Raw genomic sequence first — 20,299 nt, forward strand, 5'->3', positions numbered from 1 at the left:
GAAACCCAGGCAAGTCAGCTAAATTTAAATGTAGGGTTGCAAAGCTGTTGGTCTCTCTGACCCACAGAACACCACCAAAGAGTACTTCTTTAAGCTCCATCTTTTCTTACCCACTGCATTATCCAGTCATTAGATTGCAGCATCTGAAATCTACCTAGTTGCATTAGCATCCTCACCATAAGCATCCCATACCTATTCAGATATAAGACTGAGAAGCAGCACAGCACAAAGTGTTCAGTTCTCAATTTTGAGAATGTGAGATATTGGGCTTCTGTATCCACAATTCAAAGTACCGGGAAATGGCTCAGTACCACTGCATAGTATTGGACCTGCATTGTTAGCAGCAAAGCAGATGCCAATCTTTACATAGCAAAGGGCAGTCTGCCTGTTGACAACACCAATGGCAGCAGTCAAGATGAACTACAGGATACCCTCTTGCGCTCACTACCGTTCACAAAAAGACACCAAGCAGTGAAAAATCCAAAAAGTGAATCATTTTCTTTTTATCAGTTAACTGCTTCTCACCCAGACACAAAACAATTCACATGGCTTTTTTTTCAACAAGTGTGAATGGCATCCTTTTACCTGCTGGCAACAAAGGTGCAATATGTGTAGCAGTATAGGACCATTTCCTGGTATTTTAAATCATGGATACAGAAGCAAAATATTCTTCATTCATAAAATGGAGGTTCTTTTAGTTTGCAAGATCTGAGTACAGCTGTTAATGATATGACATTTTGGAGGTCACTAGTGTATATAGTCACCATACATCAACATATTTGTTCTCTGTATTTAAAAAATATATTTTAAAACTTTTTTACAAGCAGATACAGAAACCGTTTGAAAGTGTAAATCCCTGTTTGACGATGAAGGAGTTAAGAATTTGATTGGGTCCTGACTGACAGGTTCAAAAGTTCAAAAGTCCAGATTCAGAAATAATTTCTCCTTTGAAGACGCGTGTTAGGAGCTTGGTCTCAGAAACTGTGAGGAAAATGTTTCCTGAAGCACTCAGTGCTGGGACAAACACAACTGCTCTGTGCTTTCATAATGCAGAAATGCTTGGAATATCCCTTACAAAATTGTATGCTAATTCCCTGGAAATATATGGAAAAATATCTTTCTAGAGGACAGTCAGACCATTACATTCTTTAAAGCAAACTTGGGTTTGTTTGTTTTAATCCTCAAAGAAAACCTGTCTTTTGATTCTGTGTCTATGACCTTTAATTGCCTTAAGTTCCCCAAATACCTTCCCTTCCTGACCATAAAGCTGCAACTGTGTCTACTTTGCAAAGTTCTTGCTGGGAAGCATGTTCAGTGTGATAAGAAATCGCTGGTTTTCCCTAAGGACTACAAAGCCCACATGGTTTTCTAACAGTAATATCTGAGAGTACAAGGGTGTTCTTATTAGGGCAGACTTGTATGATGGGGAGTTGTTCACGGCTGGCTGGGTTCTAGGACTCACTCAGCACGTGTTAGCATGTCCAGTCTCCAAAATACTCTCTGTCCGAGCATTCACGCGTGCTTTCGGGCTCTGTGTTTGTCACAATGCCTTCCTCACAATCTGTTCCACAAAGTGTGATTGCTCCTTATATTTACCATACCAAATATATGCATGCCAACCCATTCTTAAATCAAGCCCCTCCAGTTTCAATAATCTTTGATTTGCAAGAGTTATCCATTCCTTTATCCACGTCATAGCACAAACCTTATAATATAAGAGCCAATTTGGTATGCCTAGATTCCCCACCCCCCTTTCTTTCAAATCCTGTAACAACCTGAGTTTTATTCTTGGTTTCTTAGTCTTCCAAACAAATTTCACAAATAGGCGGTCTAAATCTTGAAGTATTTAAAGTTTAGTAATTTTGTCAAATTTTGAAAAAGAAATAGGAGTTTTGGTAATATCATCATTTTTATCGCTGAAATTCTTCCCATCAGCTTACTCCATTCTTCCAAGTCTTTCCGGCTAGAGTGTAGATGGAGGAAGAACCCAACAGATTATAATTGGATAGCTGTTAGTGTTGCAATTACAGTCCCGTCACCAATGTTTCTTTCATGAGCAACGTGGTCAAGAGGATGGTGGCTGATTAGCTTCAGGCCCACTTGGATGAAACAGATGCCCTGGATCCGTTTCAGTCGGGTTTCAGGCCACGCCATGGTGCAGAGACGGCATTGGTCACCCTGTTCAATGACTTGTTGAGGGAGGCTGACAGGGGCAAAATGTCTCTGTTGGTCCTCCTTGACATCTCGGCGGCCTTCGATACCGTCGACCACGGTATCCTCTTGGGGAGGCTCTCTGAGTTGGGAATCGGTGGCTTGGCACTAGTCTGGCTCTGTTCCTTCCTGGAGGACCGCCCCCAGAGAGTTCAGCTTGGGAAGAGCGTCTCGGCCCCGTGGAATCTCAATTGTGGGGTCCCACAGGGGTCGATTATCTCCCCAATGCTGTTTAACATCTACATGAGGCTGCTGGGAGGGGTCATCAGGGGATGTGGGGCATTGTGTCATCAATATGCCAATGACACCCGGTGCTACATCTCCTTTTCACCAACTGCAGGTGATGTTATCCTGTCCCTTCAGCCCTGCCTGGGGGCCGTACTGGAATGGATGCAGGAGAATGGGCTGAGGCTGAACCCGGACAAGACGGAAGTTCTGAGGGTGGGTGGCCCCATGGCTGACGGCCTGGGTGACCGCAGCTTGGGCATATATTTGGACCCGACGCTCACCATGGAAATGCAGGTGGCGTTGGTAGTCTGTGCCGCTTTTTTCCACCTTTGGCGGATTGGCCGGCTGCGGCCCTATCTAGACACAAGGGCACTCACTACCTTGGTGCATGCGCTCATAATCTCAAGATTAGACCACTGTAACGCGCTCTATGTGGGGCTGCCTTTGAGGCTGATGCGGAAACTTCAGGTGGTGCAGAATGCGGCAGCCAGACTCCTTACTGGAGGGAGAAAATACCAACACATTTCTCCAACTCTGGCCGCACTGCATTAGCTGCTCATTCGTTTCCACATTGACTTCAAAGTTTTAATGCTTATAAGGCCCTAAATGGTTTATGATCTCGATATCTGGCGGAACGCCTGCTCCCACCAAGGTCTACCCGGATCACCCGTGCGAGTTAGGAGGTGAGGCTGAGGAGCCTGACACCGAGAGAGGCCCGTAAGGAGAAAACACAAACCTGGGCCTTCTTGGCAGTGGCTCCTCGCCTATGGAACAACCTCCCTCCAGAGATTCGCGCGGCCCCTACGCTGGGAATCTTTAAAACCCAATTAAAAACATGGTTATACATCCGGGCCTTCCCTCCAGTCAATACCTGATCTCTTTTCTTATTTTTCCTTATTTTATTATTTCTCTGTTTTATTACAATTGTTATTGAACGATTATGTACTTTTCTGCATTTTATTGTTTTATCCTATATTGTAAGCCGCCTAAAGTGGACGAGTCGCCCAGATAGGCGGGGTAGAAATCAAATAAATAAATAAATAAAATAAATTTCCTTCTGTATTCTCAAATAATTCTCTTTCATTAGGTTGCTTGGGGTTTTTTTTGGTAATAATAACTCCTAAATATTTAATTTTCTCTACTGCTTCAGTATTGGTTACTGTCACTAATTTTTCGACATCTTCTTTCTTTATGTTTTTAGTCATGAATTTTGTTTTTTTATAATTTATTTTAAGGCCTGCCACTTGTCCATAATCACCTATTAATTTCAAAAGCTCCTCCAGATTTCCATGAGGATTTTCAAGTATTATAACCAGGTCATCTGCATATGCTTGTATCTTAAATTCTTCACTTCTGATTTTTAATCCTTTAATTCTCTAGTTGGCCCTTATCTGTTTATTTAGAATTTCCAAAGTTAATATAAATAGAAGCGGGGATAACGGGCATCCCTGTCTTGTGCCTTGTTCAATCAATAAACTCTTCATTAAAATACCGTTGACTTTGATCCTAGCATCCTGCTTGGAGTATATTGCCTTAATTGTTTGTAAGAAGTTACCTTCCAGTCCCATTTTCTTTAGCTGTAACAACATAAACTCCCAGTTGACATTATCAAAAGCTTTCTCTGCATCTAGAAAGGTTAACATAATCTGCTTTTCTGGGTGCAGTTCATAGTATTCTAAGACATCTATTATTGTCCTTATGTTTGTTGATAGTTTCCTTTTAGGAGTGAAACCTGTTTGATCTTCATGTATTATTTCTCCCGGTATTTCCTTTAATCTTGATGCCCAGATGGTTGTAAAAATCTTCTAGTCAACATTTAAGAGAGAGATTAGTGTGTAGTTCCTAATTTTATTTTTCTCCATTCCCTCCTTATGTATTAGAGTAATATGTGCCTCTTTCCATGAGTTTGGAATTTCTCTCTTAGCCTTAATATCTTCGGTTAACTTCTTAAATTGCGGAGTTAAGATTTCTTCAAACACCTTATAGTATTCAGCTGGTAATCCATCTGGGCCCGGAGATTTCACATTTTTCTGTTTTTTCAATGCCTCTCCAATCTCATATATTGTGATTGATTTGTTTAGTTTCTTGAGTTGTTGTGAATTAAACCTCCAGGCTGTAGTTTTATTCGGATATTCCATTTGCTTCTCCTGTTCTAATTCTCTTTTTTATAAAGACCAGCATAAAACTTTTGAATTTCTTTTTCAATTTCCTTTTGCTTATATATTTCCTTCTCTTGTTTATCCAGTATTTCTGCAATCCTTGCCTTTTCTCTCTCTTTTTTAATTTTATATGCTAAGCATCTTCCTGGCTTATTTGCATTTTCAAAGAAATTTTGCCTTGCTAATCTAATTTCTTTCTCCATCTCTTCTTGTTCTAGTTTATCTTGTTTAATAAATTATTGTTAGTTGGGGACTTTTTAGTTCTATTTCTTCTTTTTTTAAATGACTTTATTAGAGTATGGTACTGTACTGTTTGTTTCTCTCCTTTTTTGTGTGTGTATTGTATTCTATTGCACAGCCTCGAAAAAAGCTTTTGCAGCATCCCAAATCACTGTCATCGCTGTGTCCTGGGGTTTATTTTATTTGAAAGTTAAATTTCAACTCCTTTTTGATTTTGTTCAGGAAGGTTTCTTCTCTCACTAGATAGCTGTTCAATCTCCATATGCCTCTTCTTGGTATCTGTCCTAAAATAATCCATAATGGGTTATGGTTTGCATATGTGTTTGGTAATATTTAAATTTCTTCCACTTGATGCGTGATTTCCACTGAGATTCAGCAGTCATCTATTCTTGAACAGGAGTTGTGTCTATTTGAGTAAAATGTATAATCACTTCTTTGAGGATATCTTATTTTCCATATATCATTTAAACTCAGTTCTTCTGCCATTTCCAGGAACACCTTAGGTATAACTTTTCTTGTTCTTTTCCTCACGTTTCCATTACTCGTTGATGTGTCTTTTTCTTTGTTTACTATTGCGTTAAAGTTTCCCATGATACATATTTTCTGTTCTTTCTTTAAGATTAATTGATTCTTCAATTGAGAATAAAATTTGTGTTGAGATTCATTTGGTGCATATATGTTCACCAGTAGTATTTCTTCTCCCTCATAGGAAATTTTCACCATCAATAATCTCCCATCCTCTGAGGCCAATACCAAATTTGGGCTCAGCTCTTTCTTGATATACATAGCTACTTCTTTCTTTCTTTCTTTCTTTCTTTCTTTCTTTCTTTCTTTCTTTCTTTCTTTCTTTCTTTCTTTCTTTCTTTCTTTCTTGCTTGCTTGCTTGCTTGCTTGCTTGCTTGCTTGCTTGCTTGCTTGCTTTCTTGCTTTCTTGCTTTCTTGCTTTCTTGCTTCCTTGCTTCCTTGCTTCCTTGCTTCCTTGCTTCTTTTTTTGGTTGTTGGTTTGAGGCTATGAAGGTTTTCCCAAATTTAGAGTTTTCTAAAAGCGTTTTGTCCTTTTCTTTTATGTGTGTTTCTTAGCTAAATATAATGTCCGCCTTTGCTTTAAAAAGTTTGTTGGATATTTTCTTTCTCTTCTGGGGCGAATTAAGCCCCTTCACATTCACTGTTTGTTTTTTATACTGCCTGTCTGGCTGTCAAGGCCACTCTGGGCACTATACACATTAAACAAATATATAATCAAATAACAATTTAAAAGAATGAATATAGTAGTTATAAAATCAAAATTAAACACACCAAAAAAATTAACTGAAAATGATTAGAATGATATGGAAGCAAGGCAGCAGGACTGATAATATAAATGTTAAGACAACCACTATGTTAGGATGTTACAAGATCCGGAAAGTACCGTCTAAAAACCATGTTTTTAGCAATCGTTTAAAAGTTCCCAGTGAAGGGGCCAGGCAGATTTCGGGCAGGAGGTTGTTCCAGAGTTGGGGAGTGACCGCCAAGAAGGCCCAGCTTCTAGTCCTCTCTTTCTGGGCTTCTCTTGGCATCAACACTCTCAACTATCCAGCCTGGGAGGATTTGTTTGATTCTACTAAAATATTTGTATACTTGCTGTTTTTAGTTTTAGTTTTTAAATATTGTCTTTCAATGATGTAATCCACCTTGGGTCCTTTCTAAGAAGAAAGGTAAGGTAAAAATGTTTTAAAATAGTACAAAATGAATGAATGAATGAATGAATGAATGAATGAATGAATGAATGAATGAATGAATGAATGAATGAATGAATGAATATTTTATTATGGTATGTTGTATGTTACCACATCTTAGTGTTTTTTAAGTTGTCTTCACAGTCTGATTAAAATTATCCTGTGCACTTTAAGATACAATATCCAAATACAAATTCAACTAATATCAGGGCCATGCAATACAAAGCAATGTTATATGCTTCCACTTCTCTGTGGAAGAAGCTATCAAATGGTGCATTTGCTTTTCAGTTTTGTGTAGCACAAATACTTAAACTCACCTTCATACACCAATGTGTTCTCACAGCCTACTGATATTTGACAAGGTATAGATTCTTTATTGATATATATTTAAGTTTGGTTTTGGAATACTTTTAAAATGGTTCTAAGATTTGCATGTTTGTACGTATATTCTAAGATGTGCATCTTTGTACGTATATATCCCCTGACAAAATTGAGTATCAGTCCTTCCTGTAACAATAGACTAAGCAGGGGCAACCCCCTACCTGTTTCAATTTCCATGTCAGTGATGGAAATTCTATTAGCAAGTCAAAAGAAAGAAAAACACTGAGACGCTCAGTTCTTGTTCTAACTCCCAAAAATTATTCATAGCTCAGTAAAAAGATGGGAAAAATCTGAAGGGTGAGTCCTTTGAGATTTTCAAGATCAATTGTGTGAAGCAGAATCTATTTAAATAACTATTATAAATTCTTCCTCAGCTGATTAGAAGGGAATCTTGGCAGGATGTGTTTGTTTGTTTGTGTTTAAAAGGCACTCCCTCTAGTGGTGAAAGATCTTTGCTCATCCTAGCACATTATCCCCTCCCACCATCTAACATTTACTGTCCTTTGTTTTGTAACTAGGCACTGGAAAGTAAACATGGGCTTAATTTGTCTCTCTAATGCTGAGGAAATTTCCTTCTGAAAGGAGAATTTAAGTTAATTGCAAGTAATACCCTTTCATCTCAGAAAATCTTTTAACTCTGCATAAAGGAACAATGGGCAACTTGACACCATAAATCATTGATTCTAGCCAGATATGAGGATTTGAAGAAATCTAACTAATCTAACTAATTATTCCTAGTGGCACAATGTGCCTCAGTTGCTGGAGACATGCTGTCAAGGGTTTATTATCCACATGTGATTTCTCACATCCACGGGGAGGGGAAAGATAATGAACACCTTTGGCTGTTTTGGGTGTGGGGCGGATCAAGCTACAAAAGGTCTATTGAGGTAAAGAGGAGGAGCAATGTGTCACTTGACTGTCTCCTCCCATCTGAACAGCAAACAATCCAGCCAATGGAGGAGGACTTTAAGCCAGGGAGGTTGAGGAGCTGGAAGTCTTGCCTCACCACCTGTCAGCGGTTCTTACTCTTGCTCTTCCCCACCTGCCTCCTTCCCTGTCCTGGGTCTGCGCTGAAAGATTATGTTTACTTATATCACACCTCCCATCCCTCAGGCTTGCCATATTGCAAGTTTAGATGAGTTTTATCCAGCTTCTACATAAGATACCTGCGGCCCATTTAGACTTACCGGTAGTTGTCTGGAGTCACACTTTTCCACAAACAAACCAACCAAATCTCTATCCCCTATAGAAGCAAAGCTATGGGGCAAAATATATAGTCACTGTTTGTTTGATTCTTCTGTGAGAAATGAAATTGTCACCACCTCATGTTAGTTTAACCAGTGAGTGAAGTCTCAAATCTATGATTGATATTGTTCATAGATTTATCATTTTAGTAAGATATAGCCTTTAAACTATTTAAGTGAAAGTTGACAATTTATGCGGAAAACCTGGCAATTTTTCTGCCTGTAAACACTGCGCAGAAACCAGCAGAGCCCTAAGCAGGAACAGGGAGCTGCAACAGAATAAAGTATCTGTTCAAAAGCTGCCAATGCTGTACTAAAATTATTAGTGTCAAACACACCACAAACACTGTTGCTTTTGCAGCAGACTTCACATGACAACATTGTGCATCTTTACTGGGCATTTAAAAATCAGTTAATCATTCATAGCCATGACAGATGTGATAACATTAAAGACAACTAGCAGATGTTGGAAATGTCAAACTAACGTTTAAATCTCGGATATGGAAACATCTTTACTTCACCATACATCACATGTGTACACTTGAGCAGAGCGCTAAGTTATTTTACAAGCCAAATCAGAGGACCTTTGGTTGAGCTGCTTGGACAGTGTTTCTATTCATTCAGACCCAAGCAGAGCAATTGAACAACAAAGTTCCAACTCACAATATGGAAGCTATTACTTGATCAGAGTGTGGGTGGCAATGTCCATGTTCTTAGACATCAAGAAACCAGAAGTACAGTTGCCTAGCCTAGTCATAGAAGCAAAATGCCCTAGCTTTTAGCAGTACAAATCAATGTGGACATATAACATCCATGTGAATACAGACAACAGCCATGTGAATATATACTGAAAAAATTCAGGGCACGGGAAAGTCCCATGCTTTAATGTAGAAATCACTGAGAAAAGTTTTTGTTGCTGTTATGAAAGAAGTACATTAAACAAAGATTAAAAAAATCCAGGCCTTTGATTTCAGTAACTTACATTTATGGGAGACTTCCTTTAAGTGGAAATCTAAGGAGCTCTTTCACTTCACCAATTGTCTGTAACTCAAAAAGTCTGTAAGTCAAGCCGTCTGTAAGTCAAGGGTCCACTGTACTAACTTAATAATAATAATTGCATACCATCCTGACTTACAGCAACCCTTTCCAGGGTTTTCTAGGTACAGAATGCACAAAAGTAGTTTATCAAAATACTAAATTTAATGAACCAATAGTCAGGCTCAGAATTTAACACAGCTTCATGTGTGTTCATTTGGCTGCCATGGGCTGTTAAGTTGGTCCTATTTAACAAACAACAACAACAACAAACTGGAGCCTAACCTTGTGAATTTCCAATGCAGTGAAGGGAGTTTTTAAAAGAATGTTTTCATTAAAGTGAAGAATTGTATAAATTCTTTGTTTAACTTGGTTCAGATAGACAACACAGTGAGAAACTCTTGATAGGAAACCAAATTAATGTTCAGCTCTTCTCCTCAAGACACAGTGATTTGTGCATTTGCCATATAATCCAATGCATTTTGATTATCTGATTACCACCTTTAGAGTGCCAGCAACAGAAATAACCTCTCTAAAAAATCACACAGACTTAGGCTGAATAGGAAACAGATGGAAAGTTTTTTCAGTTGTTGACATTTTAGATTATGAACACTCTCAGAAATCACAGTCTGTTGTTACATTATGCATTTCTAATTAAGCCACAGCAAAGGCAACCCTAATCTTCTTCCTGGTCCATAAAACCAGACAGATTTACATTTTCCTACAAGTCAAACAGTTAATAACAAGCAGATTGTTCAACCAACTCACTGTTTCTTAGGATTCCTAATGATTCTGTATACAAGTTTATATTTCAATAAATGAATCCTGAATGACAGTTCACTGTTATTATCAAAAAGAAGCCCACCACTTCAGACTATTCAGGCCTTGAGTGTCGATCAAGCTTGTACAGCCACCAGTTCCTGATAAACAACTACATAGCTCTGCCTGTAGGAGGATGGATGGGTGAGTAGCAATCAGGAGAGAAGGCACTCTTCCAACCTTTCTACTTTCCTCTGGGTTCCTTCACATGCATTTGCTACTTTGGGGTGGGGGAGGCAAGTAGCTGAGGGAGGAGGTTACATATGGAAAGTCAGGAGGTAGGATAAAAGATGGGGCAGAGTAATTTTCTCACTAGGTTTAATATCAAGGTTCAAAAGTAACACAGTAATAGGAGGTGAGTGGGTGACTGGACTGGTTCTAACCGAGTTAGGAAACGATTAACCTAGTCTGTTTCTCAGGTCTGATCCTAATATACTGACTTGTGCCCCCACCCACACAACTAACTAGGCTAGACTTCTGGGGTTCCTTGGGAGGCAGTGAGGCTTAAAGATGAAGACATAGTACTATTTTCTGTTCTTTCACCCTGTAACTTAATGGCTTATCAGATAGACACCAAAATGGAAGCTAGGAGATCTCTAGCTCTGATCTGTGAAATAGATAAGTCAGCCTCCCCAATCAGTTGATTTTGCATCGTTTTCCTGTCTCAGCTGCAAAGAGTAATAAAGATACTCAAAATACCTGAAGGGCATCAGGTTTGAGAAGGGTAAGATAAAGCTTGTTATAAAAATAGCATAAACTTGTAGGTTACATTGGTGCTGAAGAGATTTGATTCAGGTAGACTTTTGTCTGAAAGATTAGAGTTCAAAGGACTCCTCTTCTGGTGACCAATTGCAAAAGAGGGAAGAGCAATAATTTGTTATATGCCCTAGCTACATGGGGCAGTGCATGGTATAGGACTGCCTGAGTCAGAGGGCCCTCTTTCTTGCCTTCCCTTCTGAATTTGTTTTTTAGTTTCAGTCACCTCAGCTATTTCTCTTGACCCTGGCTTCCACTTTTTTCTCCTCAGTGCTCCCTTTTCTCAGAGTGTTTGGATCTACAGCTAGCCCCTTGGTCCTTCCTTTCTAAGCGCGAGGTAAACTTTTTAAACCCAGACTTTTCTTCAGAGTCTTTTCCCTGCCTTAGCCTTTCCTAAAGGTCTGTGATCTGGAGTCCCTTCCAGACTGTTCACTAAGAGCTCTAGGGTTCCCTACTTATTCTCCACAGCCTTCTACTAACAGGTCCCTCAGACTCCGAAGATTTCTCTTTTCTTAGACTCACTGGAATTCATTTATTTCAAATCCCACCATTCTGCCGCCTCTTTTGTCGCGCACCCCCCAGTGTCCCCTGTTTGTTTTCCCACTCAAACAGGTTCACCTTCGGACACGACTTGTTCTTTTCACCCTTTTATGCTGCCACCAGAGGATATTACCCTCACTGAACCAATTATGAATTTCAGACTATTGCTGCCAAATATAACAAGGTTTATTTGTGGTTTGATAGGTAAATCAAAGAAGTAAAATCACTGATGTTCTTTTATTATTCATTCAATAAACGTGGATTTGATTATATATACATTTGCTGGTATTCATTCGCATTAATCAAGGTCTCAATATTCTGACAGTCTATGTATTTTTATTACTTTTAACTCTTTTATTTTCTCTACCACACCAACTTTCCAATCTCTTGTCTAAACCACAATCTTCTCCCTAACTGCCTCTCTGTCTCTCCCAGTTCTGTTGACTCCACCCCTCCTGTCCTGTCCTGTCCTAGGCTCTTGCACTAGAGCTCTACAATGACCGACAGGAGTGACATGTGGGCTGTCCGCCACACCTCCGATCTAGGATACTAGCAATGTTGGCATCAGCACCTTTGCCTGTCTATGCCTCACTCTAACAGATCCTTTCTAGTGATGGATCTCATGATGGGCTTTTCATTCCTAAACCAAAGATCCAAAATACAAAAGATGCTCTCTTTTGTGCAATGTGTCCTTTTGGTGTAATTTGTATTTTTTTTTTTGCTGAAAGACAGCCTCCAAACACAAATTATGTCATGTTATCAAAGAAGGGCACAAGAAGTTATGTTTGCTTTGTGTTCCTTCTTTCATGTAAACTTTCAGTGCTCTTTCATCCTTTGCCAAACCACCTGAGAAATCCATCCAATAGCATCCGAGGACTGTCAGGAACCAATCAGAATATCAAGGGTAAGAATGTGATAAAGCAAAATTTTTTTGGAACAAAATACATACATTGCTTGTAAAAATAATCAAAAAGCATGTAGATTTTAGGCCTGAGCTCTTTGTGTTAGGTATAGCACCAGAAAGTGTTGATAGACAAAATGTATATTTAATACTGCATATTCTAACAGCTGCGAGGATTATTTATGCACAGTACTGGAAAAATGAAGGAACACCTACGGATCAAGAAATAATTAAAAAGATATTGGACTGCACCAAAATGGACAAACTAACACTGAAAATCAAAGGAAAAGAAGATACAAAATATTATCAAACATGGGACTTATTCTATCAATGGTTAGAAGGATGTTGTATAGATTAGGTCGCCCACTGCAAAATCATAAACGTATGGCAGAAAAGAAGAAGAGATCACTATATAGTCAATTACGCTGCAGCCTCTGGGTGACAGGAAAGTAAAATCACCGGAATTGGCGAAGTTCATTGACCCATTAAGCCATATTCTGTTAAACTGGAAACAGAATTTGGTTAAACAAATACCAGCACGGTTTAGTAGTTTGTCTTTTGAATGTCGGCTTTGAGAGTAAGGAGGTGGTAAAAAGGTGTCGTGGTCAATATCAAGAGCCTTGTGGAACAACAAGGCATCGTTACCAACCCTTGCATTAAAATCTCCTGCCAGAATAATTTCTGAGGAGGGAAATTTTCTTTCCAGGTCCTCCATAAGAGAAGTTAAGTGTGACCAATAGTGATGAAGAGAGGCAGAATTGGGGAATGGTGGAATATATATATTAAGTATGATTAGCGTTGTTTTAGCAAAGGTAAGTTTTATGGCTTGAATTGAACGAGGAAAGTCCGACAATAAATTGACAGCTTCAGAGGTTAGATGCGAGGCCACCAGACTTGCTAGACCGGCTTGTGGGCGGCCTCTGTTGTTAGTTTTTAGGGCTGGAGAACAATAAGAGTTGAAACCTTCGACGTTAATTTGCGTTAAAGCCCAGGTTTCTTGGAGGAGCACGACATCGAAGGATCGAAGGTAATTCAGCGACCACGTTCCTTTAACATTGATAATTAAGCTTCACTACCAGCCAAGCTCTCTTTTAGCCAAACAATTCCCTGCTGAATCTACTGAGGCCCTATGCAAAATCCATTGGAACGAGGCCTCAATTCAAATATTTTCTAACTTAATTAAATCCCACACCATGCTAGAACTCCGGCTACACTGTACCTCATCTGACGACCCCCCCGAATTTATTAAAAGATACGAGGCTATACTTTCCCACATAGTTGATTCCTTGATCCAGAGCCCAAGATCTCAAAGGAACTTAAGAACGCCTTATAGTTTTCCCTGGGCAGACAAGGGGTGCCGTGAACTGAAACGTCTCATCCGTGATACTTACCGCCAATTCCGGGACTCTAATGACAGATCTCTACTTCTAAGATACTTTGACCTTAAAAAACAACTCCAACAACTTATCCAGAAAAAGAAAGAAGACCTTTCATTTTCCCAGTGGGAACAGCTATATCAAGCCACAATCTATAATAAACCTAAACTCTTCTGGTCTATAATATCTGGGTCTTCTCACAAAGCTGATCCAGAGGCTTCCACAGTTTCATCACTGGAGTGGCTTCGACACTTCTCAGCTCTGTTCTATGAAAGACAAACTGATGTTCCAAACTTTTTAGATCCCCCATTGACCGCCTTACCCAACTGGCCCTTGACCACACCCGACGAAGTCCGTGAGTTAATTTCTCAACTCAAAAATGGAAAAGCCCCTGGCCCCGATGTCATCTCAGCTGAAATGCTAAAGCACGACTCGGACTTTTGGGCCCCCCTTCTTGCTTCCACCTTTTCAATGGCTGACCAAACTGGCTTAATGCCAGAAGCATGGACGAATGCCATTATAACTCCCATCTTCAAGAAGGGAGACCGTTCACTCCCCTCCAACTATAGGCCAATTAGTCTCTTGTCCATCATCGGGAAACTCTATGCAAAGCATCTAATGGCCAAACTTGCCTCCTGGATGGCACAGTCCAAAATCCCTGGGCCTGAACAAATCGGGTTCACTAAAGGGAAGTCAACTACAGACCACTGTCTAGTTCTCTATCATCTGGCCAACAAATATTCACAGAAGCCCAATTGCAAACTCTACACTGCTTTCCTGGATCTGAAGGGAGCTTTTGATTCTATTGACAGAGATCTTCTCTGGACCAAACTAAACAAACTGAACATTGATCAAAGGCTGCTCTTCCTCATCAAAAGACTGCATACTTCTACAACATGCCAAGTCAAGTGCTCCCCCACTGGAATACTAACATTAAAGATCCCGGTTAATAAAGGCGTCAAACAGGGCTGCATCCTAGCGCCCGCTTTATTTAACCTGTTCCTCAATGATATGGCTCCTTTCTTGGCTGAAATAGATGCTCACTCTCCTAAAATCGGCTCCCTACAAGTCCCTCTGCTCCTTTACGCGGATGATGCCGTTCTAATTTCCCGCACCCGTGTGGGTTTGAAACGCCTACTTACCAGGTGCCTCGAATATCTCAACCAAAACAAGCTTCTACTAAACTGCGAAAAATCAAAAATTCTTGTTTTCTCCAAATCCTGGCGACCCTTAAAATGGGTAATCAATGGAAACATAATAGAACAGGTTAAGCATTACAAATACCTTGGTATCAACTTTCAATATAACTTATTTTGGACACAACACCGTAATTCTGTTACAAATCTAGCCGCTTCCAGCGCCTTTGCAGTCTCCCGGTTTTTCTACAATACTGGCAACCAACTCATCCCTGCAGCCATAAAGGTCTTTAACGCTAAAGTTCAGGCCCAAATTTTATATGGTTGCCCTATATGGATTAGCTCATTCGACCATTCTATTGAGTGTATCCAGTCAAAATTTCTTCGCAAAATATTAGGGCTGCCTAATTGCGTTCCTTACGCTGCTCTTTGCCTGGAAACTGGACAGACTTCAATCGAATCTAGAGCCTGGTTGATTACCTTCAAATACTGGTTGAGACTTCATAACGACCCTGATCCAAATAGTCTCATTTTTCAATTACTTCAAGATTTGTCCCCCTCCAACTGGCTTGCCATCATCGAGAAAAAAATTAGTGCTTTGGGTCTATGCTTGGACTCTTTTTATATGCTGTCTGCCTCTGAAACGTTTCAAATAATTAAACGAAGAGTCCTGGATATTGAGCAACAAAATCTTTATAATGCGGCTAACAAGACTTGTTCACCAGCGAAATTGTCTCTCCCTTGCAAATTTGGACATATAGCTTCATATCTTTCTGCACTAAGTAACCCCCAGCACCGGAGGGCGTTCTCATTGGCCCGGTTTAATGTGATGCCATCTGCAGTCCTGACTGGCAGATTTTTAAGGACCCCCCACGCAGATAGGCTTTGTTCATGCAAACAAAATTGTATCGATTCAATTTCCCATATCCTATTAGGGTGTCCCAAGTATACTGCCCCTCGTATCCAACTTTTAGAACCAATTTTAAAAAACAAATCAGGCCTCTCCGAAGCTGATAAAGTTTATTTTATGTTGAGTGACTCTCTACAGGATGTATCTGCGAGCGTAGCATCCTTTCTACACTATGTTACAATCCTGTGCAACAAAGACCAGCAAACTGCACTCCTCTTTTAATTTTCCTTTTATACGTTGTCTTGTCTATGCCAATAAAGGTCTGATTGATTGATTGTATAGATTAGGAGCATAATGTGTGTAGTAGTTGTTTTACAATGATTATAAGCTGTACCCTGGTGGCACAATGTTAAATCAGTATGGATGGATTTATATAATAAAAAGAAATTTAAAAATAAAAGAATATCAAGGGTAAGAATGTGTAAAAGGGCCTGGAACTCAGAGAGAAGTGGTATTTACTTTAGTCATTCCTTATAGCGTTACTGTGTGCTGAGCTACTGGTCTCATCCATCTTGGATTGCTGCCTGCCTGATTTACCTGCTGGACTCAAAGAAATATGATGAGGGGCAGAGAACTCACCATATACATATAGGTTCTTTTGGGGGGGGGTGTTTTCACAGGCACTGGAAGGAATGGCAGTGTTGCATGTAGTAAATGTTGCAGCGTATATGCAAGCAAGGCTACAAACTTGTTATGATAATTCATGGAGATGAATAAGTAAATTGATTATGTTGTTAATGACTATGGTGATGATGATAACAATGACTGATAGTGGTAAATATGACAATAGAAAATGTATAGGTTTGATTATATTTTCCTTTCTCCTGTACTGCTGCCAGCTTTTAGAGTAGAGTGATTTTCTGTTGCCTCACCTCTATTTTTGGAGTTGTTTTTAAGATTTTTAGGGTACCAAAACATGACTGAGGAAACATAAATAGGAAACCCAGACAACTCTTTTTCTTTTGTGTCAAACAAGGGGAGTACTCAAAAGGCCTCATTTTGAAGAAGAACCTTTTCGGTGAGACATGACCCCTACTAGCTGCTTTACTGATGCAGGAAGTGGTGACACTCTGTAGAGGGCAGATGCAAGTTAGAAGTGGCCACAGAAGAAGAATGATCACAGGTATGTTTGGTGAGGACACATGAGAGGGCCTTCTCTTTTACTGCCCTCAGACTTTGGCACTCCCCCTCCCCCCACAGGAGGCCAGACCGGCCCCATGCTTGCTGTCCTTCCACAAGCACGTGAAAACTCTTCTCTTCAGGCAAGCTTTCCCTCATTGACTTACTGACTGAGTGAGATTTTTAAATGGATTGTGATGCCTTACTGATCTGAATGTGTTTTTAGTATTGCTTTTGTTTACCATTTCTCAGAGTGGTATTTGTTTGTTTCTTTTTAATATTTGTATATATTGTTTTTAGCTGCAAATATTGCCTTTTAATGATGTAAACTGCCTTGAGTCCTTTTCAGAGAGAAAGACAGAGTAAAAATAAATAAATAAATAAATAAATAAATAAATAAATAAATAAATAAATAAATAAATAAATAAATAAATTTGCCTTGTTTTAAAATCTGCCTAAAGCCTTGTAGTTAATCATAACTTATGCGAAAGCCACCTCTGTAGCTAGATGGTATCTACATGTAACATACAGTGAACATTCCTTTCTGTCTGCTGTCTATCTTTGGGAAAAAAGATGAATGTCAGCAGAATGTTCTCTGTTTTTGTTCCAGATTCTCATCAGGCTGATGCTGTGGGCTGATTTTCAGTTCAGCTTAAGTCTGTTGTCGATGGATGAAATTCCTTTAGGAGGTGGGGGCTTTTCTCTGGCACAAGACAAATTTAAAATTTTGTTCTGAATGTTGTACTGTTGACTTTTGGAACCTGGAATCACCTAGAAACAGTACAAAAAAGAGGAAAGTGTTACCAGAAATTTTATTCTAATCCAATTAGATTTAATTAAATACACATATATATATTCAGACATATAGGCCTGCAAAAAAAATGCTTTTGGTTCCATGATTATAGTAAAGAAAGCACAGCACTATTTAAGAAGTTTCCTGGCTCATATAAATTGGATTTCTTTGTTTTTTAGTGTCCAATCTAACAAGTGGCAAGTAATAGAAAGTGGATAATTACTAGAAGGTTAGTATCTACAGTATTTGCCAGCGTACAAGGCGACTGGCCGTATAAGATGACCCCCAAACATTTCCACTCAAAATATAGAGTGGACAGCTCTGCTGCGGCGGCAGCTGCCCGGGGCTCTGCCCGGGCCCACCCTGGAAGTTCATGGCTGGTGACGAGGAGGGCGAGGAAGAGGGGAAGTGGCCGGGTGGGGGGCATGTAAGCCACTGTGCAGCTGGCTCAGCGGCAGCGGCAAGAGGGCGAGGAAGAGGGGAAGCGGCTGGGTGGGCAGCGGCAAGAGGAGGAGGAAGCGGGGAAGCAGCCAGGCGGGTGGCCGGTGAGCGAGCGTGCAGCTGGCTCAGCAGCGTGGGGCGGCAGGCAGCCCAGCGGCGGACTGCCCGGCGGCGGGCTGTGGCCACTCAGGCATGGCCGGCTCTGCTTCCCTCCATCCATCCGGACTGCCTGCCTGCCTGCCTGCCTGCCCGCCTGCCTTCCTCCCCGGCCAGCGCAGCCCCGCGTCACTCACTCAGTGGCGGCTCCTTCCTGGCCCAAATGAAGTACACCCGGCATACAAGATGACCCCCCCAACTTGGAGGTATGTTTTTGGGCCAAAAAAGTCATCTTGTACGCCGGCAAATACGGTAAGCCTTAATCCAGTTTATGTTATATTCTAAGAAGTGAGAACTGATCACTCATCAACTACTTTTCTCTTTCATCTTTGGGAAGATGGACATTTACTTTTAGTTTTCCCAAATTCATTCCAACCAGTTACAATTCAAGTAAAGATCTATAACCATCTTTGTTAAATGTGCAACCAAGTTTCTTAGGTGAAACTACACAGCAAGAAAAATGTGAATGGATCTGATGTGAAGTCACACGTGGAGAGTCAAGTTTCCTGATGTTCATTTGCTTCTGTCTTCCTTCTCTTTGCTGGTTGACAATATCAGCAGAGAGAGGGAGGAAATTGGCACTGAAAAGCTTTGTTTGCAACTTGTTAAGATAAATCTACTCTGCCTATCCATCTAGTTTTGCAGGAATCGCAATTAGAGCAAGCTCCCTCAACAAAGTGCAGACAAGGCAGATTGATAGCCTTCTCCTCTCTCTGTTGACTCCTCACTCTTGTTTTTTCCCCATTGGTCACCTAGCTGCCTTCCTGGTAGGTTAGCACGTCTTTAAAGAAAAATAGAAATAAAAATAAATAGTTTTAGAAAGGAAGATGAAAGCAGACACAGCTCTAGGTGTGGACAGGAGAGGATTCAAACAGCAGCTGGGTACCCCACTCTCTTGCCTCTCTCACTGATGCTGTAAACTGGCTTCAGGCAGAAATGCTATAGGCCCATCCACATTGGCTCAAATGATCACACCATCTGAACCAATGTGAATGCATTCCATTCCAAAAACAGAAGCTGCAGAGGTAGAGGACTACAGGCTGATTCATGTGGACTTGTACATCAAGGAGTCAGCAGAAAATAACTGAATCGGACCATCTCAGTCCATGAGCATTTCCCACATTATTTGTCAATATAGTTGTGCCCTCATTTAGCTATTATGTTACTAAAATAAGAAATGATTTGAAAGAAAGTAATGAACAGATAGTTACAACACACAAGAAATACTTTTGACCTCTCTAAAGAAGAATTTTGAAAGAATTTCTTAAAACTGAAGATGAAAGTAAAATTTAAGGTGATAAACTTTTGTGACTCTCCCTTATTAACCTTTTTATTCATTGCCAGTTATTTGCAACTGATTAGTTAATATGCCAGTTCAGAGAGTTTTCTTTAAAACAGAGGCTTTGTTCTCTAGTGGTTTCAGTCGGTGAGAGATAACTTAGGAAACACAAAGAAATCAGAGTTGATTGTGTGAAGAAACTACTAAGCTAAATCAGAGTCACGGAAGGCAATATTATCTTAATCTGAAGAAATTTAATGATAATACAGCATAATCAAGCAAATTCAGCTGTATGATGTCAGAGGTGAAATGACCTGATCTTACACCTCAAGCAAGAATAAAGAAGTTGCACTCCTATACTTTAATATTAGTAGTTATTGTGGTGCAAAGGTAAGTAGATAAATAGCAAGAAACAAGAGTAATAATAATAGTTTTTAATTTTGATATGAGATCTTCATTAACAAACAATGAATTACATGAGCATTTAGCAAGCTGCTTAAAGAAACATTTCAATTTATTAAAATGTTAAGACCTTTACTGGAATGTTAAATCCCTTATGAATACACAGTGGAAGTGAAGAACAGATTTAAGGAACTAGATTTGGTGGACAGAGTACCTGAAAACTATGGATGGAGGCTCATAACATTGTACAGGAGGCAGCAACAAAAAACATCCCTTAAAGAAAAGGAAAGCCAAGAAAGATAAGTGGCTGTCCAACAAGGCCTTACAAATAGCAGAGAAGAGAAGGGAAACAAAATGCAAGGGAGACAGGGAGAGTTACAGAAAATTGAATGCAGACTTCCAAAGAATAGCAAGGAGAGACATGAGGGCCTTCTTAAATGAACAGTGCAAAGATACAG

The 20,299-nt window shown here is 39.9% G+C and overlaps 1 long non-coding RNA gene across 1 annotated transcript; it reads left to right on the top strand.

Moving 5' to 3' along the window:
* The first annotated feature begins 11,920 nt into the window (after positions 1–11,920).
* LOC144589482 (uncharacterized) lies at positions 11,921–16,015 on the top strand. The gene is made up of 2 exons (XR_013545623.1): positions 11,921–12,587; positions 15,939–16,015. It is a non-coding gene; the product is annotated as an uncharacterized LOC144589482 (long non-coding RNA).
* Positions 16,016–20,299: the final 4,284 nt, after the last annotated feature.

Source organism: Pogona vitticeps, chromosome 5 (genome assembly GCF_051106095.1).
Source record: "Pogona vitticeps strain Pit_001003342236 chromosome 5, PviZW2.1, whole genome shotgun sequence".
In the NCBI taxonomy this organism is placed as follows: domain Eukaryota; kingdom Metazoa; phylum Chordata; class Lepidosauria; order Squamata; family Agamidae; genus Pogona; species Pogona vitticeps.